We start from the raw sequence: 25,736 nt of genomic DNA, 5'->3' as shown, positions 1-25,736 counted from the left end.
GCAGTCAGCCCAGCTTCCAGAACATAACCTGAATCCTTCCCCTTGTCCCCATTTCCAGCACTCCCATCCCGGTCCAGGCCACTGTCATCCCCTCCCCCCCCCCCGACGGACCACTGCCATTGCCTCCTAAGTGGGGTTTCAGCATTGCCCCCGACACACCAGCCAGAATGTTCTTTGAAAGAGAGAACCCAGATGGTATCACTCCTTTGCTGAAGCCTTCTTGTGGATTCCCACTGCATTTGATTCTTTTCTTAGGACCACTCAGGGGCTGTTCCTACCCATTCGGTGGCCTGAGCAGAGGGAGGTGCAGACCAGGCTTCAGTGGCAGGCTGAGCGCTCCGGTCTTCAGCAGGGAACTGTTGACCAGGCACAGAGGGCACCTGCACGCCTTCAGACCAACCACTCTGGGACCTCAGGTTGAGTGGCAGCGAACTCAGGAACTGGAACAGTCCACTCACCCTGAAATTCCACCTGGGTCACAGCCTTTTGAGCAGTGGCCTGCTCTTCCTTTTCAATCTCTTCTCTGTAGGATCTCTGTAGAAGCAGAAATCAGGCACAACCACTCATGGGTGTTCACGGGAAATGGTGCCACGCATGCGCAGAACTTCCCTAGCCAGCATCCACATCAGACCCGCCGAGGGAGCTTCCTTGTTGTTGCAAGGGATGGCGATGTCCACATAGTGCAGAGGAGTGTTACAGCGGGTGATGGTAGACAGGTTGCTCCAAGGACAGCCCATTTCTTCGGGAGGGAGAGTCAGGGAAAAGAGAACAGAGCAGAGGGGCACCAGTGCTGAGCAGAGAGGCCCAGAGTTCGTGGGGCACATTAGCAGCTGCACGGGCCACCCTCAAACCGGCCAGGGCAGGGCAGGCCTTAGCAGGACTGTGTGGAGAAGGGGAGGCAGAGCTGGGGTTCAGAGGTTCTCTTGGTCGCTCTTCAGAGCCAAAGACTGTTTTCATGGTGGTTCTCACTTCCTGAACCTTCTGCCTAGACTGGCTAGGCAGCCAGGAAGCACATATTTCACACAGGGTGGGTGTTGGTTCCAGCAGCCCTACGAAACGAATACACTTTTGATGACCTGGAAATAGGTGTGCTATAAGCACATAAGACGCCTCTGTGACAGGCTGGTGGTCAGCCCTGGGATCAGTAACCACCAGAAGTCTCAGCTCCCAGAAGGCCGCCTGGATCTGGTTAGCGGAGGTTCCAGGAGTGAAGCAGCCAGCAACAAGAGTGACTCCAGGAGCAGCAGCAGCAGACTTCAGCCCAGCTCACCAGCCAGGATTCCTGGATGGTCTCCACCACCTCCCTGCCAGTTGGTGTGGTTCAAAGTGTGGTCCATGGGTCAGAGCTGGTCCACCACATGCTTTTTACCAGGCCAGGAGGAAATAAGTACAGAAACTGAGAGTGTTTGGGAAAATGTATTATAATTTGATGTTCATGCTATTTTTGTTGGATTTTACAAAAGTATTGAGTACTATAGACAGCAAATTTAAATATCTGGTCATTCGCCACAGTTAAACCAGTAAGAAGATGGCAGAAGATGGTCTCAGGACATCATTTGGTCCAGATCCCTGCCTTTGGGATCATCTATTACTCAGTATCCTGTGTTATACTTTTGTGTTTATTGATATTTACTTCTCTGTGACCCTGTCACTGAGAGTTGGGGTCAGCCACAAACTCATAAATATTGTTTGAATGAAGAAGGGGGCCCCTTCCCAAGGCAAGGAGATGGTATTCTGCAGAAATACCTGTTACTCTTCAATGGCCACTGCCAGTTAACACTCCCATAGGTTGAAGAATGTTACTTTGGGGACATTTTGGCTTGGAATTCAGCACATACTCTCTGACCTATCAAAAATAACAAAAAGAATGTTTTGAATTTATATATCCAACTTTATAAATGTACGTGTTTCATTCAGATATGTTCCGGTGCCCCCGATCAATCTTTGTTGTCCACGCAAGGGTCACATTATGGTTCGATCTTACTGTTTATTTGTCATGGTATGGTGAAAACAGCCTGGGCTGTGGAAACATGTGGGAATTCCAGTTGTCATTTTACTGGTTCTATTTGGCAAATAAAGTTACAGAAATTCTATGAACTTCAGCATCTTCCTCTGAAAAAAATGTGAGAAATAACTTTCATTTCAGAGTTGTTTTGAAGATAAAATACCCTATGGGAAACACTGAGCACACAGTAGGTGCTCAGTAAATGCGGGGCCCTTTACTTTATTTCTTTTGTTCCCTGTAGTACCATCAGCCATGGGCTGGAGGAAAAGTTTGAGGCTCTCTCAATCGCCTTTAGTTGTAACAGTTGCTGGAGTCTGTCCTCACATGGTTTCTGCTACACCCAATGCAACAAATCCTTCATCCTAAGTATTATAAGCAAATGCATAGTTTCCAGTGGAGCCCAGCCCTATCTGCTCCCAACACAACTGGTGTAATGACAGCAAGCTCTGGAACCTCATAAAGGTCATCGTGCTCAGGCTGTCCCTAAGCACTTTGAATTGAGCTTGCTGTAGAAGAGAGCTCTGTTGGCTTTTGCCCTTCCTTTGAGCTTGCATTAATTACCCCTTGCACGGAGTTTATAGACCAGAGCCAGATGTGTAAGATCAAAGGGAAACTGGGCCTCAGGAAAGGAACTGGAAATTGCTTCAGAATGCCTTCAGGCGACGTGAATGGCAATGACTCCACCAGCAGGCCCTCACAGGGGGCTTTCTTCAGGATCTGGGCAGACTCTTCTTTAGTCTGCCCAAGAGGACAGAGGGCTCCCCAGACCAACACGGGCCGATAACACCCACCCTGTGTGAAATATGTGCTTCCTGGCTGCCTAGCCAGTCTAGGCAGAAGGTTCAGGAAGTGAGAACCACCATGAAAACAGTCTTTGGCTCTGAAGAGCGACCAAGAGAACCTCTGAACCCCAGCTCTGCCTCCCCTTCTCCACACAGTCCTGCTAAGGCCTGCCCTGCCCTGGCCGGTTTGAGGGTGGCCCGTGGAGCTGCTAATGTGCCCCACGAACTCTGGGCCTCTCTGCTCAGCACTGGTGCCCCTCTGCTCTGTTCTCTTTTCCCTGACTCTCCCTCCCGAAGAAATGGGTTGTCCTTGGAGCAATTCTGGAGGTACTGATGACCGCCAATAAGAAAGAGTCCAATAGATCCTGGGTCTAATCTCAGCTCCCCCCCTTACTAGCCCCGTAACCCCAAGTCTCATCTTCCTCACCTGCAAATTGTGGGTGACAGTGACGCCTGTCTCATGAGGTTGTGCAATGGATCGATAGTGTAGTAAAGCCCTTAGTACAGTGCTCGGCATAGAGTGGATATTCACCAAATACTCTTATTACTGTGATTGTTCTTTTTATTATTAACAAGCAGCTAGCACACCTATTTCCAGGTCATGAAAAGTGTATTAGTTTCGTAGGGCTGCTGGAACCAATTCCCATAAACTGGATGGTTTAATACTACAAAAATGTATTCTAGAGACCAGAAATCTGAAATCAAGGTGTCAGCAGGGCCTCACTTCCTCTGAAGGCTCTAAGGAAGAATCTCTTCCTTGCCTTTTGTAGCTTCTCATGGCTGTGGGCATTCCTTGGTGTTTCCTGGCTTCTAGACACATCCTTTCAATCTCTGTCTTCACATTGTCTTCTCTGCCTTATTTCCCTTTGCCACTTTCTTCTAAGGACACTTGTGAAGGTGTTTAGAACCCACCCAGATAATCCCAGATACTTTCCTCAACTCCAGATCCTTAACTTCATCTCCTCTGTTATTACATAAGGTAATACTCACTCTTTTGCCATACAGGTAATATTCACAGGTTCTGGGGATTGGGACATACTTTACTGGAGGCTACCCAATTAAACCCACTACAGAAGACATGCTCTAGGAAAATGGGTTTGGGAAGGAGGGCTTTTGCTTGCTTCTTGTTCAAGAGTCTCAAATCCTGACAGCATTTGATTATCAGCTGCAAAACCCCATTTGCTGTCTCTCTAGGAACCCATTCATGACCATGCCAGATCCTAACATGGTTACTAGGTCCCTGGATCCATGGTATATATAATATAGTCTGGGAGTGAGTTTGTGGGATGGTACGATGAGACAGAATAGGCTATAGTGACTAGAGATATGTAGCTGGAACAAAGGAACTCTTAAGAGAGAAAGAACATCAAATTTTGGTTCACATTATACATAACAATGGGGATGCTGTAAATCGGCCAAGCCTAAGATCATCTGGTCTTACCTTATGTACCTGGATATGAACTAAACCATGTTTAATCTTCACTTTTTTTTTTAAAGATTTTATTTATTTATTTGACAGAGAGAGAGCACAAGTGGGGGAGTGGCAGGCAGAGGGAGAAGGAGAAGCAGGCTCCCTGCTGAGCAGGGAAGCCCAATGAGGGGCTAGATCCCAGGACCCTGAGATCATGACCTGAGCCGAAGGCAGACTCCTAACCAACTGAGCCACCCAGGCGCCCCTAATCTTCACTTTTGATGATAAGTGGTTTTGATGCCCTCAAAACTGTTGAAATAAAGTACTACTCTCCATCCCTGATCACTGAGGAGAGAGAGACATCATGTTCAAAGGGACACCATGCCTATTGTATTCTGTGGATTTGTGGAATATGATGTCACCAATACCTTGGATTTGTATATACAGTGGCAGCTCTGGGGGAGATGCAGGGGAGAAATGGCCCTGCCTATGAGGTCAGAGGTCTCAGGCAGAGTTTCCAAAGTATGAGTTGGTGGAAGTGGAGATAGAAAGCCTCACCTTTCCTTGCCCTAGACCAGTCCCATGACCTCCACATATCCTCACCTCTTATGGGACTCAGTGCTCTCATTATAAAATGAGAGGGTATAGTGGGCTAAATAATGCCCTCCCCCCACCAAGATACCCATATCCAAATCCCCATAACCTGGGAATTTCACCTTATTTGGCAAAAGGGACTTTGCAGATGTGATTAAATCAAGGACCTTGAGACGGGGAATTATCCTGGATTATCTAGGTGGACCTAAATGTAATTGTAAGTGTCCATACTAAGAGGGAGGCAAGAGGGAGATTTCACTAGAGAAGAGAAGTCAATGTAGTGACTGAAGCAGAGATCAGAGAGGTGCATCCCCAATCCAAGGACCACCGGCCACCACCAGAAGCTGGAAGAGGCATGACACAAAAACTCCCCTGGAGCCTCCAGAAGGAACCAGTTCTGCTGACATCTTGATTTTAGTGCTGGAAGGCCCATTTCAGACTTCTGACTTCCAGAACCATAAGAAAATAAATTTCTGTTGTTTTAAGCCATTAATTCATGGCAATTTGTTCCAGCAGCAGTAGGAAAGTAATGTAAGGGGTTAGGCCATATACCTGTAGTCATGATAATTATACAAGAACGTTCAAGGGCTCAGCTTGGGCCAGGCATTCGGTAACAAGTTGTACTCTTACTTTACTCCCAACGACAACCCTGAGAAGTAAGTACTATTAGTCTCAGGGAACCGAGAATCAGAGAGGTTCATTAACTTTGCTAAAATTAAACAAGTAAATGGAGGGCTGGGATCTAACCTCAGGCCCAGCTGCTTACTAAGGATCCATGATACACTGCCTGCTTTTATATAAGCAATTTCTTGACATTTTTGACTTCGTACATTTAAGGAAAAAAAAAAATTCATGACTTACATAAGCCATTCAATTTCTACTTCCCAGTGGAACTCTAAATATCAGTGTGTGTATGTGCAAAGTGAGATCTTCTTCTCAGGATATGACACCTCCATTTCTTAGATTATGAGTTAAAATTGCCTTTAGCCTATGAAAATCCAATTTCAGTAACGTAAGAACTCACTCAATGGGAAATGAATGTCTAGTCCTTAGATTAGATAAAAATAAAAGTGTTAATAAAAATTATCCCAAACTTGAAAATATGGCAAAGGTCCATACAGTGTGTCCTTATAATGTCTTACTGCAGCACCGTTGAACAGGCCCACCTAAGGAAGGTTTCATTCTCTTGGCTAGTGGTTCTCAAACTTTTTGGTCTCAGGACTCCTTTAACTATTGAAAATTATTGAAGACCTTTTACTACATGGATTACTTTTTTTTTATTTAAATTTTTTATTGTTATGTTAATCCCCATACATTACATCATTAGTTTTAGATATAGTGTTCCATGATTCATTGTTTGTGCATAACACCCAGTGCTCCATGCAGAACGTGCCCTCCTCAATACGCATCACCAGGTTAACCCATCCTTCCACCCCCCTCCCCTCTAGAACCCTCAGTTTGTTTTTCAGAGTCCATCGTCTCTCATGGTTCTTCTCCCCCTCCGATTTCCCCCCCTTCATTCTTCCCCTCCTGCTACATTCTTCTTCTTCTTCTTTTCTTTCTTAACATATATTGCATTATTTGTTTCAGAGGTACAGATCTGAGATTCAACAGTCTTGCACAATTCATAGCGCTTACCAGAGCACATACCCTCCCCAGGACATGGATTACATTTACTGTTCTTTAGCATCTTAGAGATTAAAAACTTAAAAATTCAAAATGCTTATTAATTCATTTAAATAATAATAAACCTATTCCATATTAATACAAGTCACATTTTTATGAAAAAAAATTATACACATTTCCCAAAACCAAGTAATTTAGTGAGAAGAGTGGGATTATTTTGTATGTTTGCAAATTCCTTTAATGTCTGGCTTAAAGAAGACCTCTGGATTCTCATATATGCTTCTGCATTCAGTCTGTTGTGATATGCTGGTTTGGCTGGAGCCTGGGAAGATAATTCTGCCTCACTGAGATATACAGTTTGAAAAGGCGGAGCAGGGGAGAGGCAGAATTTAATGGCCTTTCCAGATAACTATGGATATTTTCCTCTGATACTCTACCCAGCTTGGCTAGTGATAGTTTCTTAAAGCTTAATGGCAATATGGAACCCGATATATCAATGAACTTTCTGAACTCTGTTCCACTAAAGTCCATTGAGCTATCTCACACTTTAAATGAATGTTTTACCCACATACGGATTTTGTGCCATTGTACATTGATCATTTGGAAAATACTGGTTCACTGAGTTCTGCACAGGTTCCTAATGTTAATCTGGATCCTGGTGCCAGAGAAAAGAGTTTCAGAATTCTAATTTTCACTTGAAACTGTGAATTTTGTCATGGCCACAAATTCTGCCAGTAAGTTTTTCTGAAATTCTAGATACTCTTCATTCATTTTTGAGAAATGATTTGCCAAATATCCAAGGCTGAAAAACCATTGTTTGTCAGTTGGTTTTTGTGCTGTTTTTGTTTTTTTTTTTAAGGAAAAATGGTGTTCCTTGAAACAAAGTGGCAAGTTCTGCTCCTAACTCCAATGACAGCCTGATTGCCTTTCCCCTGGATAACCACACACCTTGGGATGCAGCTGTAGTGTTTTATGTCCTCTGTACTTTCCATTTCACAGCATGGAATATTAAAAACAGTACTCAAAGTCAGGAGTTAAGACAATTAATACTTTTTACTTCTTCATCAAGGACATCCTTAAGTGAAGCAGGTGGGGTTCTTTTGCAGCTAGTACATGAGGTAAAGAATGCACCAACCACCAGAGTAGTTTGGGCCCAAGACCTTGGTTTGCACCAAGGTGCCACATTTCCACCCACATTGCTTCTCCCTCATCAATGCACACGTCAATGCCATAAAGATAAATAAATAAAAATGGCTGAAGGGTAAATAACATTGTGGTGTTATTGTGAAAACAGGTTTGACATCATGTATTCCCGGAAAGGGTTTCAGATTCCCCACGGATCCATGGACCACACTTTGAGAACCTCCATCCAAAGATACCTTCTAGTTCTGAGAATCCATGACCCTTCCCTAAGACCAGATTTCCTAGATGACTTTATCTAAACCTATCCTCACAACTGGTGCCGCAAAAGAGAGAAGAGTAGCCCCAATATTCCTGTTACACTTCATTCCACTTAGATTCTGAATCAGGAGATGTGAGGTATGGCTGGAGGTGGGCAGGAGGGTGTTAACGAAGGAAGTGACCTATGTAAAGGTTTCCATAGAGTGTCTAAGGTCTTACACACTTCTAAGTCTTTTCTGGGCAGAGTTTTCAGGAAACAACCTCCTTTCTGCAGGGCTGTTTATCTCTTTCCCCAACTAATTCTTCCTGACATCTAACATTAGACATGTAAGCAGTGGTTTCTAGTCTAGGTCAGCCACTCCATAACTATTTATAATCCTGCAGGAAATCATTATTCTTTTCATTTCAAGACGACTGATTAAAAAAAAAAAACTAATTATGGCAGGTCATAAAAACAGAATTTCAAAGGGTGCTTTGGGGACAGAGTAACCTGGTAAATAATTATTTTCCCTTGTATCTAGCTCTTTAACTGCACAGAAGATTTTATCACTGTCTTCCTGATGAGCTTTTAAGAATTAGCTGGGATTCAGAGAATTGGGGAAGTGGGACAGAGATGAGATTTGCATCAAGGCACAAAGTTTTTATGGTGTTAATAAATGTAAATGTGTCCTACGAGGATAGGCAATGTGGCTGCAGAGCACTGGAGGCTATTTAGAAGTCGGCAAAGAATCTCTGAAATAAATGTCAGGGTAAAGATTCTTTGGGGTTTGGTATCAGGTTGAAATTGATGAGATTTCACCATAGTAATACAATTGATTTCAGCCCTCCTCCTCTGGAGCCATCAGGGGGGATCTTCTGTGACCTTGAGGATTTAGTCAAATCAGCACAAAAGAGGTAAAACATTCTCTCAAAGAGAACTGTATAACAAGTCAATGTGCTGGCTGAGAATTCCTATGTCCCCGTCCTCCCTGTCAATTAGTCTCTTTTCTATTTAACAAATATTATTGTTTTCACATCTACCCTGTGCCAAACTCTGAACAGGACCCTGGGAAGAATATAAAAATTATTAATATAAAATCCCTTATCTCAAAGTTTCTAATTTTGTGCATAATTTAAGAATTATGCACAAAAAACTATAAAAACTATAAAAACAATACACACAGTAATGAAAAGTCTTCCACTTCCTAACTGTGTGACAGACAAGTTATACAAGCTTTCTAAACTTCAGATTTCTCGTCTGTAACATGGGGATAACCCTAGTACATCCCTTGTGGGGTTGTTTTGGACATTAAATGAAATAACATGTATAAAGAGCCTGGTACAGAGCCTGTACTTAGCATTCCAAGTATCTGAGTCAATGATAAAAACTATCATTTTTTAGTGACTTTCCCTCCTAACAATAACCAGGAAGCATTAGTCCCTTTACAAATGATGGAATCTGAGCCTCAGGAAAATAAAATAATTCACTATTCCATGATACCCTTCAGATGAGAATCATTGCAAAAGAGTAGAGAAAGGGACAGGCATTGAAAAGATATGCTCATTAATAGTTGTGGTAGCCTATCTCCAAAATGGCTTCCCAGGAACCATAGTATTTGCGTCCTTGTGTAGCCCCCTCACTCAGTGAATAAATAAATAATTGTGGCATCAGTAATGCCACATGTTGTGAGAGCGGGTTAAAGGAGCCTAGCCTGACTCCTTTGGGATGCTTGCTCTTTGGATGCTCCATCTTGGAGCTCAGCTGCCATGCTGCGAGATGCCTAAACCCAAGCCGCTGCCCCAGCCAAGCTCACAGCCAACAACCAGCACCATCTGATAGTCCTGTCCATGTTCCACTATGGACTTTATCCAAAGTCAAGCCTCAAGATGACTACAGCCCAGATGATATTTGACTACAACTGCTTTTGAGAAATCCAAGTGAGAACTGCCCAACCGAGGAGGGGTCCCATTTCACCTAGTTTGTGGAAAGATACAAGGGAATCTTTCTCTCAGCCTAACAATAAGAAATAACTAGATGATCTAAAAAATCATAACTTTTTTGGAGCATGTTGGAGAGCTAAAGTCACAAGATGACTAGGGTAACTCAATTCTAAAGTTCGACAAGTCCCTCCAAGACGAGATGAGACCTGTGAACTCTTGCACCTGTGGCAGAGCATGGGAGGGAGAGCCCAGCCTCCACAACAGCAGGTGGCAGGGAGGGACCTGCTCGTCATTCGTTTTTATATGCTCAAACAATTTCATAATTTTAAAGGAACCTGGACTGAGAAGCAGATGACCTGTTTGATAGACAGATGTTGATCGCAGCCCAGTGACCTTGGGAAGTACCCCACACTTTGGCTCCTGTCTATCTGGTTGAGGCTGCCTGTGGCAGAGGTCGCAGATGACAGTGAGCACTTCTCAGAGAGCCACACCTGCATGGAGCAGGAAGGCCACTGACACAGGGAGGCCAGGGCACTCAAGGACGGGCAGTGGCTTTGACACGCCCCACAGTTGGCAGACAACAAAGTTTCCCAACACTTCCTGCCTCTCCTGTTCATTGATTAATGTGCACAGCTTTACACAAATCACACATCTTCCCTGTGCTTTTGTGCCTCCTTTTCCAAGGTTCAGAAAACTAATACAGATACCCTCACTGCACTCTCCACCCCACACACAGGCACCACACTCATTCGCAAACACCGTGGTGAGGAAGAACCAGGCAGAGTGACCGAGAACTACTTTACCAGCAAAATGACCACTGATGCCAAATGACTTGACAGGTTAAAAGATGCAGGGACAATAGATTCTCTTAATGAATCTCTAAGTGACCAAAAGAAACTGGGCACCAAAGCCCTGAGAGAAGTAGCAATGTTTTTTTTGCAATATCATCTACAAAGGATCGACTACATACCAGGAACTTTGAATATTTTTTAACATTCTTTATCTTCAATTCATACAAAACTAAAAGTTAGATGTTACTGTCCCATTTTGCATATGGGAAAGCCAAGGCCAAATACAGAGTAATGGTTATGCCATAGGCACCACAGTCAGACTACTTGGGTTTGGTTCCCAGCTCTGCTACTTACTCGCCATGTGACCGTGGGCAAGTCTTCTCTGTGCCTCAGTCATCCCTTCTATAAGACGAGGATAATAATGGTACTTTTCATAGATGAGAGAGTAAAAGTAAGACATTGGGCAATGTGCCTAGCATACAGTAAACCCTTAGTGAATATGACCTGCCATATTAAGTTACTTTACCCAAACCACACAGTGAGAAAGAGTCTGACTCCAAAGTTGCATTCTTTCCAAAGAAATATTGTTTGTGGTTGTGAAAATTGTTTTTGTGAAATATTAATAAATTTAAATAACCTAAGTTAAACAGAACTAGTATGAACTCAGATAGACCTCCCTCACTTGCCTTGATCCCCTCAAGGCAGCATAGCCATGAAGGACCAGATGTTTGCTGAATGGTTTTCTTAGGTTCCCTGCTCCCTCTCATTTTTTGTTGTCCCAGTTCATCAGGATTCCCTCTCTGAAGGAATCTCATTCCATTATGTTAAATTTAGGTAACTAAGGATCTTCAAAGTATAATATATATTGTATTTGCTATGTAAATTTAAGAATATCAAAGCAAAACAAGACTCCTAGAGAAGATTGTAAATCTCTCTTTGGGCTCTTTGTGTAACATAGGTTATGAGAGAGATACAAAGACATAGATGGATGAATGGATAAGTAAAATGTGGATATATATACAATGGAATATTATTCAATCTTAAAAAGGAAGGAAATTCTGGCACATGTTATAACACGGATGAAGCTTGAAGACATTATGTTAAGTGAAATAAGCCAGTAACAAAAGGACAAACCTTAACAAGGTTAATTAAAGTAGTCAAACTCACAGAGACAGACAATAGAATGGTAGGATCCAGGGGTTGGGGGAGGAGAGCATGGGAAGTTAGTGCTTAATAGGTACATACTTTTAGTTGTGCAGGATGAAAAGAGTTACGGGAATGGACAGTAGTGAATGTGCTTAATACCATTTCAAGATAGTTTTTTTTTTTTTTTAAGATTGATTGATTGATTGATTGATTGATTTGAAAGAGAGAGAGTACACACATGTGGAAGGGAGGGCCAGAGAGAGAAGGAGAGAGAGACTCTCAAGCAAACTCCCTGCTGAGATCATGACCTGAGCCAAAATCAAGAGTCCAGTGCTTAACTGACTGAGCCACCCCGGCACCCCCACTTCAAGATAGTTTAAATGGTAAATTTTATGCTATGCATATTTTACCACAGTGAAAATGTTTTTCAAAGAAGAAGAATATGAAATTTGGAGGAGACTAAGGGCATTATAATAATAATGAAACATAAAATATTGGTGAGTTTCTTGTTCTGAGTTGTGTTTGGAATGGATGAGTCCAATAGCCTGGTGGATGCTATAAGATCAATAAAATCTAAACTCCTCAAGCTTCATTTGTCTCAATGTTAAGAGCCATAGCTATTGGGGGATGGGCTCCAGGACATCTGTCACTGAGGGCTCGAAAAGAAACAAGATAATCAGTTGCCAAGAATATTATAGATGGAGTGATTTCTAAGGGAGTACCCATTATGAAAATCTAAGCTTGCTAAACAGAGGAGGCAGACAGGGAGGGGTCAACTGCAATCCATTGTTCATTGAAGGTCTCTGTGTGGCTAGCATGAACTGGGCACTTCTGGGAAACAAAAGCTATAAGGTGGTGTTCTCTACTGAGGGAGCTACCATCAAGTCAGAAGACATGACAGTGTCATGTCATCAGAACCCATTCAGTGCTAAGTTATGTGGACTTTCCTAAGAGATCAGGATGTGTGGAGGTTCTGTATTGTGCCAATTTGGCTAGACTGGAACTATGCTTCCCGGAATTCCCTTCCCTGATGGTTCTGAGTTAGCATTGGTCACAGGAAGAATCTGCAATATTTGAAAGCAACCATTATGCTCTGAAGGTCCTAGAAGACCAGCACCCATGCTGGTACCTCTAATGAATGCTGGCTTTCATTGTTGGTGGGGATGGCAGCCAGCTTGCAGCTCCTCAGACCCCACCAGATCTTCTCCTCCTCTGAGTCTGGAACAGGAGCATGTTTAACTCTGTAACAAAGAGCACCAGCTTCTGGAGGTCATGCCCATCATCAAAATTAGAGGCAGCAAGAGAAAGATATGGGTTCCAACCTGTCCTTGTGGGGTCCAATTTGCCTTTATGGGTTCCAATTTGTCTCTGTGCACCCCAAATTGTTCTCACTGTTGTCCACTTCACATCCATCTTTTCTTTCTAACTGCTGGCCTTGTTGACCTAGAGAAACTTCGAGCCTAGCACCAGAAGTAGAAGCAAGTCATACATAGCTTTCTTCAGCACCTCCCGCAAGTGCCTAAGATCTAATGTCTCTGGTGCATCCCTTACCCCGTATTAGCCACGGTGGCTCTGCTGTCCTGATAGAACCATTACTGATAAGACCATGGGACAGTACAGTCAGGCTAAAGAAGGTATATGTGAACTCCAGCCTTAAAAGCTTAGGTTTTTAAATCATTAACATGCCAACCACTTTCTAATGCTACTTTCCAAACATCACTCATCCATGCCTTAAGATGGCCTTTGTTCCATCAGGAGCCAGTGTTATTTCCAGCTCAGTACATACCAACCCCTAAAATATATTCCTGTGCCAGACCCAGGTAATCTCTTTTTCAGTCTGCCTGATGCCCATAGCTTTAGAGTGGATAAACACCAGCAAAGGCTATAAAACCCAAGAGAAAAATAGGGGAAATTTGAAGCAATTACATTCATCTAGTTTAGTACAATCGTCAGGATGATATTTGGGCTTTGGAGTTACAACTGAGGATGAATCCTGGCTCCACACTTTCTAATCATTGGGCTTTTTGCCAAGTTGCTTAATTTTTCTGAGCCTCGGTTTTCTCATCTGTAAAATAGGAAGATAACCCCTTCATTACCAGTTTTCTGTGAAGATAAAATTTAAAAAGTATATAAAATACTTACTATAGTGTTTTTTAGTGCTTAGTGGTATACCAAATATGTGTACGCATACACATGCACACAAACACACAAACTCAGTATCAGGACTGAGGGTTTCCATTCTTTTGGTCATTGTGTCTTATCTCCAGTAACTGGGATGCTTGTCTATAATGAATAATGGATGGATGGGTGGATGGATGGATGGGTGGTGATGTTTGCTTTGCTAAGGATCTCTAGATAGAAGGGCCGATGGGGGGGACAAAATGGACCTGAATGCCATGACTTTGAAACAGATGTTAAGTCAAGGACATACCTACAGAGAAATCACTCAAAATTGCCGCAGCATCAGGCTCTGCCAGGTTCTTGTCCTTGCTTCCCCAGGGTGTGTTCTTCAAGCCCCGTACTGCTCTGTGTTTCTCTCACGGACTTTTATAGTCTTCAAATCCCTTTCATGAACATAATGTCATTAGATCTCTGCAATAGCCCATGAAGGCAGGAAACATGAATATTAGTGTCCCCATCTTACCATCAGGGAAAGGCTTTTAAAGAGGCTGACCACCTGTTCTGATATCTAACCAAGGGCTGCTTCCCTCATGAGCCACGGCTGTACCAATGTTGCACAGCAGAGATGCAAAGAAAAACCACAGAGAAAAGCTGCTTTTCCATTACAGCAAAATTATGAAGACTGCATCTTGGTTTTGTGCAACGAATGTGATGCTTCAGCAGGGGAACCAGGGCGCTGATTCTGGGCCTGCTTTTACTAGCTGCCATTTGGCATGGCCAAGGGGAAATACTTGGACCTCACAATCAAACAGATCAGAGTTTGAATCCCAGCTCCGCCACTGTCTGTAAAACCTTGGGCAAGTTACTTTCTCTCTTTGAGTCACGACTTTTCAATCTCCAAAACTGAGACAATATCCAGCCTGGAGGCTTCACTGAGATAACCTAGCAGAGTAGCTGAAATCTAGCAGAGGTTCAATCAATGATAATCCTCTATTATCCCTTCTCTATCCACTTCCACCTTAGTGGAGTAAAGAGAAATATAGCAGAAAGTTAAGAGCATGAACTACAGAGCCAGGTTGTCTGGCTTTAAATTCTAGCCCTGCCATCTATTGGCTATGTGACCTTAAGAAAATTACTTAACTTCTCTCTGCCTAAGTTTGCTCTTCTGCCGAATGAAGACAGTAATAGTACCTACCTCATAGGGTTCTTATAAAGACTAAACCAATTAATATTTGTGAGGCACTCAGAACACTGACTGGCATATGGTAGGTGCAACATGCATTTTCTTTTTTAAATAAAAAAAATAATCATTTTCATGGAACTTTTGTGGAAAGAACAGATGTGAAAATATCTTTTTTAATTTAGAAGAATCAGACAAAAGGAGAGAAATACTAAAACACTTTCCCAAAGCATCAAAATGTACTGAGCCCTTACAATTTCACAGCACAAAATAAGATGCAAAATGATGACGTCTGAGCCATTCATTCAGTAAACCTGTGTTGTGTGCCAACTGCGCACCAGGCACTTTGCTAAGCACTGGAGATTCGAAGGTGGACAACACAACCAGGCCCACTGCCTTTGTGGAGCTACCATTCAGAGGGATGGGTGGTGGAAAACTTAGGGGAAAAAATCAATAAGATAATTACAGCTTATAATAAGTACTTGAAGGGGGGCGCCTGGGTGGCTCAGTGGTTGAGCATCTGCCTGCGGCTCAGGTCGTGATCCTAGAGTCCCAGGATCGAGCCCCACTTAGAGTTCTGTGTTCATTAGGGAGCCTGCTTCTCCATCGCCCTCTGCCCCTCCACACTCATGCTCGCACACTCTCTCTCTCTCTCTCACTCTCTCTCAAATAAATAAATAAAATCCTTTAAAAAAATAATAAATACTTGAAGGAAAGATAGCTGTGTACTGTGATCACGGACAATGGCAGGAAGGTGCCTAGACAGAAGGGAGTCAGGGGAGACTTCTCCAAGGAGGTGGCATGTAAGCTGAGGCCAGAGGGCTGTGAAGGTTCTGCTCACAGAGCTTAAATCAGTCTAATCTAGGGAGTTGGGAGCACTTGGCATGAGCATAAATGTAGAGATTCTAATGGATCTACCTCACAGGATTGTTCTGGGGAATAAATATAATGCGGTCTGAGAAACACCTGGCACAAGCCTGGTCCACAGTACATGCTGAACATTGTTACCCTCTCCCTGGAAAGTGCCTCACTTCAGAGGAGCCCCCACAGTTTCTGCGTAGTCAAATGGAGCACTCTTCTGGGCCCATCCCTGCCTCTCAGAGCAGCATCCATTGAGGAATTAATTCAACAATTCCCTCAAATCAACACACTGTTACTAAGTGAATATATTTATGAGTCACATTAAAGGTACAGATGTGATAAAAGATACAAATCCAACCCTAACCCTGCTCTCCAGGGACCTACAGATTGAAGGAGGAAACAGATACCTACAAACTCATAAGGGGGGAGTCCAAGACCAGAGGGAGTAACACCTGTCTACCCCAGAGCAAAGGGTGGAGTGGCCCACAGACCCTCAGCAGAGAAGAAATGGAGCAGAGGGTTAGGAAAGTCTGGCTACTTGGGGAGGGGGTCTCTAGGCATCAAGTGAGCGTTCAGTTTGCCAGCATGTTGGATCAATGAATGTTAACACCTGCTTGGCTCATGACACAAGGCCCTGGGGGCAGACCCCAGGGCAGGAGTGTGAGCTGAAGGAAGAGGGGTCCAGACACTCAAGATGGGCAACAGCCATGCCACAGGTAACAAAGACATCACCACTCTTGCCCTGCCCGGGAGACAACCTCAATCCTAAGGCACCTAATGCATTCCAGCCGCCAAGCCTCCACTGCCTTCTGTCCCTGCCTGGAGTTCCTTCTCTGTTCCCCACTTCCAGATTCAGTGCCCAGCTCCCGAGTTCAATTCTGTTTCCCTGGATATTACAGCCCATAGCCATCACCGCCACCCCTCCAAAAACCGTTACAACCTGCGTCCGCGGGACTCGGATTCTCCTTCAATCAGACCATAATGCAGTAAGACCTTGCTGCCCGCAGAACTCGGTGCAAAGGGCTGGAGGCAGACCTCACATGGGGCACTATGCAGGGTGCCAGGAGACACAGGTGGACATCGTCCCTCCACACAACGTAGGTTTGAGTCAGCACCAAAAGAGAATGAAAGAGAACAGGACCATGGCAGAAGAAGAGATTTCATACTTGCCATGTCTCTCTCTTCCCACACTACATGGCAAAGTTCTTCGTGTATTCACTTGTTCATTGAAGAAATATGTACCGAGTTCACTCTTCTGGGTGATTAAGACACTTCAGTGAACAAAACAGACAAAAATCCATCAGTGAGGGGATATTTTCATGAAGACAGGGAAGAGAAAGGAAATGACCCTGTGGACTAATACAGTGCATAGTATGGGCTTGGAAGAGCAATTCATTGCAAAGGCCCGGAGGTGAGTGTGTACCGGGGCCCCTGAAGAGGCCTGTGGCTGGAGTCAGTGAGCAGGGGAGCGCAGAAGGGGAGGAGGACTGAAAACTAATCAGGGGGCCACGAGGGGCCATGAGCTTTGCTCTGGGTGAAGTGGGGACCCACTGGGAGATTCTGCGTTGGAAAGGAACATGATATAACTCACATTTTGGAGGCTGTTGTGATACCACAGGAGACAGATGGTAATGGCTTAACCCAGGTGAGAAGCAGAGAAATAGCTTTAAATTCCATTTTCCTCCCTAGTGCTTGGGACCATGCCCGGCACCTGGGAGAAGTGGGATAAAAACCGGACTGATTGGATTGAAATGAAGCAAACACCTAAGAGCTCTTTGGATCTGAGCTCCAGCCAAGTCCCATTGTGGACAGACATGCAAAGGGAGGCCCTGTAAGCTGCTGTCATCAGGCACGCTCGGGACTGTGCTGACCGAGCAGCAGCTTTTTCATGGAGAGCTCAGCGGGCAATCCTGACAGCAGGGCATGTGAGCCCGAGGTCTCGCTGGCTGGAGCTGAGAGCTGCAAGAAAGAAACCTGTGTCCTGGGTAAAGCAGTGAGAAGGGAAAGGTCCCTGTACTTCCATTATGTCACAGATTTTTAATGTATCAAGTGACCTCAAAATTAAAAGAGGCTTCTAAAGGCCCATTCGCCCCCCTCCCAGTTTGCTGTCCTCAGAAGGGCTGCCCTGGATTTCAGTCCAGAAGCCTGGTAAAGAGAGACTCACAGAACTCAAAAAGGCAAAAAAGTGATAATTCAGGGACCAGGCCCAGCTTGTCAAATTCGGTGTGCTCTGGGACGCAAAAGGAGAGGACGTGAGTGCATAGTGAGAGAGAGATCAATCTCCCATGGACTGAACCCCCTTGTTCTGCCCAAGCTCCACTCCCCCACTCCCCGCACCTGCTACAGAGTCCTCCAAACAAAGTATCATGTCATCTTTATGATCATTCCTACTAACCCTGTGAGACACCTGCTCGGTGAGGAACTCATTCTGTAGAATTTTGCAGGACTTGGGCCAGGTGAGAAACTGCAGGAAGATGGAGAAAAAATCAGGATCTTAGTGAGTTTCACTGCCCTGACCCCTCTTTTGAAAGGAGTCTCCCCCACCTGCACTCACCGTTACATCAGCCTGTGTCTAAATCCATTCAGGCTGTGATCACAGAACACCGCAGACCGGGCGGCTTACAAAGAATGGAAATTTATTTCTGAGTGAGTGAATAAATACTTCATCAGCTTGAGACAGCCCGTGCATGGAAATAGCCCTAGAATTCCATCCAGAGCCCAGTGCTAGTCAAAGAAAAGCCTTGACCTCCATTAACCTTCACCTTACCTTCCCAGTTTTCAGCGCACTAAGGACGCAGTCCCTGATCTGATCCTCACAGTAAAATCTGTGAGATAACTGTTACCAGTTCACTTTTACAGCTGAGGAAATGGAGCCTCATAAACATTCAGCGATAGCCTCAAGATCATACAACTGATAAGTAGCAGAACTAGAACTCAAATAACCAAGTTCAAGTTCAGAGCTTATTCTGTGCCTGAGGGAACTTTAAAAGAAAGGCTCTTACTTCTAACTAGATCCTTTTCTAATTTATGTACCTATATCTCCTAAGATAGCGTCCGATGTCATCTCTTTAACTCTGGGGAAAAAAGTGTGACCCAATAAAAACGGGTCGGGCTGGAGTCCAGACCGGAGCTGCAGGAACCAGTTATGTAACCTTGGACGAGGGCTGGCACCTCTCAGCGGGCCTCCGTTTCTTCTTCTCTCAAGTGGATGGAATAATACCTGACTTGTTGGCCTCATGAGGCTCTCATAGAAAAAGAGAAAAGTGCCCCAGACACACAAGCTCAACATTACAAAGGGTGCCAGGGCTCTTATGTCCTTCTGGCCCCTGCTGCTCAGACAGCTGATAATGGAGGGACCGTAACTCCCCCTACCCTGCCTTATTTCCATCTTACCCCATTTACCAGATCTGACCCTCCCGTCAGAGCCCAGATCTAGGATAAGACAGTGGTGGCAGAAACTTTGTCAATCTACAAAAAAACCGCGGAATTTTAATCTTGAAATATGGTATGTGAATTATATCTCAATTTTTTTTTAAATAAAAAGATGCGATTGCTAGCCCTAGGGATAGGCACAAAGACCTACCTAAGACTGTAGCTGTGGTAACATGGAGAAGACAAATTAATTGTAAGAGATTTTGAGGAAAAGGAAAAAGCCAAATGTGATTTGAATTTTAGGATGGAAAATGAAGGAGGACAGCGGGGCCTTTAACCAAAAGAAGGGCAAGCGAGTCTGGGAGAGATCAGAACCAACTCGGCCATAGGGTGTATAGAATTTGAGAGTTCAGTGGGACACACGGGTGCATGTGTGCATCGGGAAGCCAGAGAATCAGGCCTGGATTTCTGGGAATGATGAGGACTTGGGGACGACATAAACGCCATGGTTAATGACAAGATTGGATGTGCTCCCTCAAGATTTAGGAAAACAAAAGAGTCAGCAGGGTTTTTATACGTCCAATATTCTGAGTCCTTCTTCAAATTGGTGGGCTCCAATCCTTGTCAATCTATGAATTCTTTGGGTACAGTTGAATTGGTTAACGTTGTCTTTCTCCAAGTAGGGTTAAGGTTTTCTCTTCTTCGAGCAGATAAAGGACCAGTACTCACCTTGAGCCCGTCCAGCTTTGGCTTTAGGCTTTGTTGGCGCCAATCTGTTGTGATCTTTCCCTTACTCCGAGGGCACAGTCATGACTCCGAGGGAGTGCTTTAGGGTGCAGTCCTTATCCCTAGGATTCAGGCCTCCTGGAGTCCTAACTGAAATCCTACCGAGGCCCCTTGACTTTGGCAAGACTTGAACTCCATCGTCTATCTCCCCGGCACTGTTCAGTTGCTAAAACCTTTGCCCAGCACTTAGCTTCCCTGCTGTTCCATTGCTCTGAGCATCCTCTGCAATCTCACTCCTCACTGGTGCAATTTAGGAGTCATCTGATGACTTCAGGGAATTGGCCTGCATATTTGGGGGCTCACTTATCTGAGGTCCTCCTCTTCGGCAGCCCCAAATGCCGTGTCCACTCTGCACAGTGAGGGGATGCTTCCTGCTCAGACTCCACCCCCCTGGCTGAGAATGACAAGTAGCCTCAGGTAATACTCTGAGGTGAATGGGGAGCTAATCTGACTTGCTGCCTTCTCTCAAGGATTGTGGCACCTCCACTTCCTGAGGTTCCCATCCCCCAATCTTTCACATATATTTTAACTATTTTGCCCAGATTGCATAATAGTTTTAGTGAGCCCGTTAATGCAACATGCTACTCCACAAAACTAGCAATCTTCATTAAGAAAATCAAAAGATAAATCAGGACTGGCCCTCAGAAGCCATTTTGGGGAAACAGAAGGGGAGTAGTCCGATAGAAGGAAACAAGAGCAAAGAGGGAAACCAGAGTATACGATCTTATGAAGGCCAAAAGAGAAAAGTGCCACGGAGTCGGCATTCTCAAAAAGAAAAAAAAAAAACCCAGCCATGGAAAGAAGGCTAAAATAAGGACGTTGTCCTTGACAAGGAGCAGAAGGTCATGGGTGTAGTATTTACTGATTGTTTATATTCATCAACCGGTAAGCTTTTTGGGATAGGCGACGAGTTTTACAATTTGTATTTTCACTGGGCAGTTCTGAACATTCAGCATATAGCTGTTCATTAATTATACGACAAGGAAAAGTTCTGAATGTTTGAGAGAGGCTGGTGTAAAGCTGATAGAGAGGTCTGGTTTGGAGTGTCCTCTGCGGAAGGGCTGGGAAGTGCTAATTTAGCAGAGGCCCCCCCACCCCGCCAGACTATTTATATCCACCAGCAAATGTGCCAGGTGCCTGGCATTCAGTTCATGGCTCGGGAAGACGGGAAATAAATTTCATTTCAAGGATCCCAGCTCCCATGTGGAAAAAGAAGTCTGGCTTGAGCTTTCTCTCTCACCCTCTTGATAACCACACAAATAACAGCCCTACACTGAAACAGACGCCTGTGAGCACAGAGTCCAAGGACCCGGCGGCTCTGGGTCTGTATGAAATGTCGTTTCCTCTGCTTCATCTGTCAGACATTTTTCCTTTGCACTGAGTGAAAAGAATATCCGTGCGTTCACACGGACCAGTCTGACAACTGGAAATTCCGAGTGCTGCAGCCTCACAACTTGGTGGTTTCTCCGCCAGACAGGAAAGAGCTCCCTGCTAGCCCACCTCATCCTGCCCATTCTCACCAGGCCCCCTCCCTTCTGGTAAGTATCCAGTCCGTTACTAGCCCGTATAGACAAGTCCACACAATAGTCTAACCCAACAGCACTTCGCAGACCAACAAAGTCCCAGACGAGCAGAGCTAGAAAGGTCCCCGTGGGACCACCAGGCACAGCGGAAGAGCAGTGGTTTACTAGTTAAGCTAGCCATGGGAGCTGGATGCGGACATTCAACTCCCAGCTTTGCTGCCTTTTACCCTGGTGACCTTGAGTAAACCATGCAGTCTCTCTGTTTCAGTTTCCTCTTAGGAACAATGGGGATGATAGAAACGCTTTCCTCGTAGGGCTGGCGTGAGGATAACACAGCCCCTGGCTACCCCTGTGACGGCATGAGAAAGCTCATCATAAACCGTACAACGCAACGTAAACGTGCAGTGTGATGTGATCCTTATTGTTCTTACTGGCACCTCTGTGTTTAGTTAACTCGTACTTGTGTGGATTTTAGGAGACACAGCTGTTCGCTCTGTGCGGGTCAGCATCTGCACTGTGCTGGGTCAGAGCAGCTGGGAGGAGGCTCACCTGCCCCGGGGGTGAGGAGCTGAAGCCCCCAAGTCACAGCACTGCTGGGGGGAGGCCACCCCGGAAGCAGCCAGCATCAGAGAAGGGCTCTGGTTGGAGCGCCAGGCAGTCAGAAACAATGCAGGGATAGAGACAGGCTCTCTGAGAAAGTCACCACCGCCCTACCCAGCAGGAGAGAAGCACCTGTCTCCTCCATCATCCAGCCCCGTGTACAGCGGATGGTCAATGACTCATCGCAAAGGGAATGTTTCTCTATGAGGATGCAATACATCTGCATTAGGCTGATTAAAAATTGTTCCTTGTCAGCCTAACAAGTGTGGTACTAGAGAGTCTGGAATGCAAATGCACAAAGGACTTTGGAGTCTGACCCACCTGCGCCCCAACCCTGGCTCTGCCAATGACCAGCTCTGTGACCTTGGGAAAGCTGCTTAGCTTCTCTGGTTCTGTGACCTTGCCTATAAAATGGGGATAATAAATTTAACTCCCCCGGGTTACTGCCGAGAGTCAGAAGACCTGGCATATGTGAAATGCTGTGGGACTACTGAGCCAGGCTCAGAGGAAGCAAACATGACAATGACCACGTCTCCCTCTTCCTTCCTAAGAGAACCGTTATGTCTAGGTGTACACGGGTAGACCATTCAATTGCTTATCAACCTGTCTATCCCACTGCATCTCAGGTGTATCCAGAATTCCCAGAATGGAACTGTAGTTGCTCAGAATATAAAACAAAATAAACAAAACTCTGGGGTGTCTTGCTCTATTCGGTTAACAGTTCTATTGCTTTCATTACCATAGCTCCATAGCTTTGAATTTACCGATTTAGCCATGAAAAGTATGTTCATTACTTAAAAAAAAAAAAAATTTAGACCTAGGTATGCTGTCACAAGGTAGGAAGAGGTACTTTACCTAGAGCTCCTTCAATAATTTCCTAAATTTAGAAATTCACACAAACTCCTTTTTACCAAAGTTATCACATTTTGTATTTATTTTCATGCCGATGTTCCCTACTCAGCTGGGACCATGGACCACTGATCTCTGTACAGTCACTGCTTAATTTAGTATCTAACACATAAGCAGTGCTAAGGAAATCTTCCTTTAAGTGAGCTCTGAATTGAGCTGTTCTTCCTACTTAAACTATTTTTTAGGTCAAATTCATTACTACTCTCTACATGATGGTTTACTATGACTCAGGATAAACAGTGTCATGCCTTTTATGCACCAAAAATAAAGTCTCTGTTCACATGAACAACTCGTTAATAAAAGATGCTCATCAGAGAAGTCAAAAGATCTCAGATTTTTCTGAAGTATATTCCATCCATCTCGCTTACATGTTTCAATATAACCTGTCATGGAATCTCACTGTCTAATAATTAAAAACAGAACTAACAACAAAAGAGCTGTTGCCATTTACTGAATGCTTACCATGTGCCTATGTGAAGTGCTTTACATGGATTATCTGAATTCTTGCCGTAGCTTCATTACAGGGTCAAGGAGAAGGCAAACTGGATGCACGGGCCAGTGGGGTGGTCACCCAAGGTCACCCAGTTAGCAAGCCCAATTTCAGACCCAGAAGGTCAGACTCCAAATCCAGGAATTTTTGCCACTGCACCTACTTTTTGCCACTGCCCCCCAGCACGGCATCTGGGTTTCCTGGGATCTATTCCACAGACTTCACTTTCCACCTCAGTTTTTCCCTTCTGTGTACCTTCTGCTTCAGCTGGAGGAGCTCCTGTTAACATACCCACTCTGCACTTCCCCAGCTCCACCTTGGCTTAGGAAAGCCTGCTTCCTGGAATGCCTTTCCCACCTTCTCTGCACAGCCTAACCCACCACCCTTTAAAACCCAGGCCAACCCCTGTCTCTTCCAGAAAACTTTCCCTGATACCCTCTGCCCGCCTTCAACACACACCCCCAGCAGGCATCTTTTCTCCCTTCTCTGAACTGCCGGAGCATTTTCTCGGCATTTCCTGTGGACGCCCTGAATCTTATTCCTGGTATATCCTTTTTATGTGCAGATGCCCCAAGTCTATCTACTGGACACTGCTCACCTTGGAGGTAGAATCCACGCTGGATCCAGACCTGGATCCACACAGCATCCAGTTCAGGAGATTGTGGGTGGAAGCCCCTCCCATTGCGGCCCCACGACTGGGTAGCTTTGTCACGCAGATTCCCTTCCTGGCTTCTCTCATGCCCCCCGCCGCAACTTAATTGATTTAATGGGACTTTGTGGAATTCATCGATGAAGTATGAAATGGACCGACATGCTGCCGTAGCCACCCAGTTAATCAAAGGCCTAGCGGAAAATGAAAATGCTGGATAAGATCAAAATAAATAATTGCCAAATTAGTCACCATCTGTGTCTTGTTGTCAACAAACAGAGCCTAGTTTTCCTCTCACTCCCTGCCTGCTTAGATTGTATAGTGAGGTCTCAGCTGAAAGGCATGAGGAAGGAACAGAGAGTGTTCTGGAGATAAGATGTGCCCCTGAACTTACTTTGGGGAAATTCCATCGACCCAATGGGTGTTTATTAAGCACCTACTACATATGTGACACTCTGCTGGGCACTGGAGATAGAATGGTGACAAAGGCTTTTCTGTCCAGGAGCTGAACAGGGGAGTAGGCTCATAAACAGATGGGAAAAGCAAAGACTGACAGCTTCATCTTGGGCATGTGGCCCGGGGAGATCCTGTCACTGCTTTCAGCCTCAGTGTCTTCACCTGTGAGATGGGCTGATGCCAGGCTGGGGAGGGGGTAGTGAGATGACGTTGACATAAAGGCCTGGCTCACGCTGTGTGCTTCACAACTGGTCACTCCCTTCCACCTCTCTTTCTCTTGGGAGCTGAGCCGGGAGTGTAATCCCTCCCTCAACACAAACGCTATTGGAGAATGGAGGATTACAAATACAGTTCAGGGAAGCAAGCCCATGGTGGAGACCTCATATAACCGCCTTCTGGAAGACACACTGAGCTAAATGAATTTTATTTTCTTCCCATTTTCCTGGTGAAGTGCATCATTTCCCATGAGGCTCAGATGGTACCCACCTCCAAATTAAAATAGCCACATCTTAATTTCTCCATCTCTAATGCGGAAGACATAATATCCACCTCCCAGGGTCCTTGTGGGAAAAAATGAGATAACTCATATATCTGTTCAGTAAACGCTTACTGAATGCCTGTGACGTGCCAGCACTGTTCTAGCTTCTGGGGTCACAGCAGTGAACAGAACAGAGTTTTAAAGAAACCCCATCCCTCTAGTGGGCCAGGCAAGGGAACGCATGTTGACAAATTATACAGTATGTCAGATGCTGAGATGCATGCAAAGCATTTGGTGCAAAGCATGACTTATAACGAATGCTCAGGTTTATGGTGATGGAAAGAATGATTAGCACCGAGGGTAAATTACCAAAACAAGTCAGCTTCTTCAAGGTCAGGCTAAAAGAGATGTTGTGGGTGAGCAGTAGAGGAGGATCTTAGTCCCCACGATTACTTAACGTTATGTCATCCATTCGAAGAAAACATCCCTGGGCTTATCAGTGCTTGGAAGAGTCAACAGCGTTTTTCCTGTATACTTGAGAACAGCAATGGAAATGATTTTCTCCCTCAGTCACTCCTGTTTCCAATTTATTTCCTTATTTGACTCAGTGGTCCAAAGTATCTTCAAGACTTTCT

The 25,736-nt window shown here is 44.8% G+C and overlaps 1 pseudogene; it reads right to left on the bottom strand.

Annotated features, from left to right (window-relative positions):
• Positions 1 to 251: 251 nt before the first annotated feature.
• On the bottom strand, positions 252 to 24,200 carry LOC144381698 (small ribosomal subunit protein uS2-like; annotated as a pseudogene).
• Between the last annotated feature and the right edge of the window lie 1,536 nt (positions 24,201 to 25,736).

This window comes from Halichoerus grypus, chromosome 5 (genome assembly GCF_964656455.1).
Source record: "Halichoerus grypus chromosome 5, mHalGry1.hap1.1, whole genome shotgun sequence".
NCBI lineage: Eukaryota > Metazoa > Chordata > Mammalia > Carnivora > Phocidae > Halichoerus > Halichoerus grypus.
The sequence above is the reverse complement of the archived record's forward strand: the minus strand, read 5'-3'. Positions and strand labels throughout refer to the sequence as shown.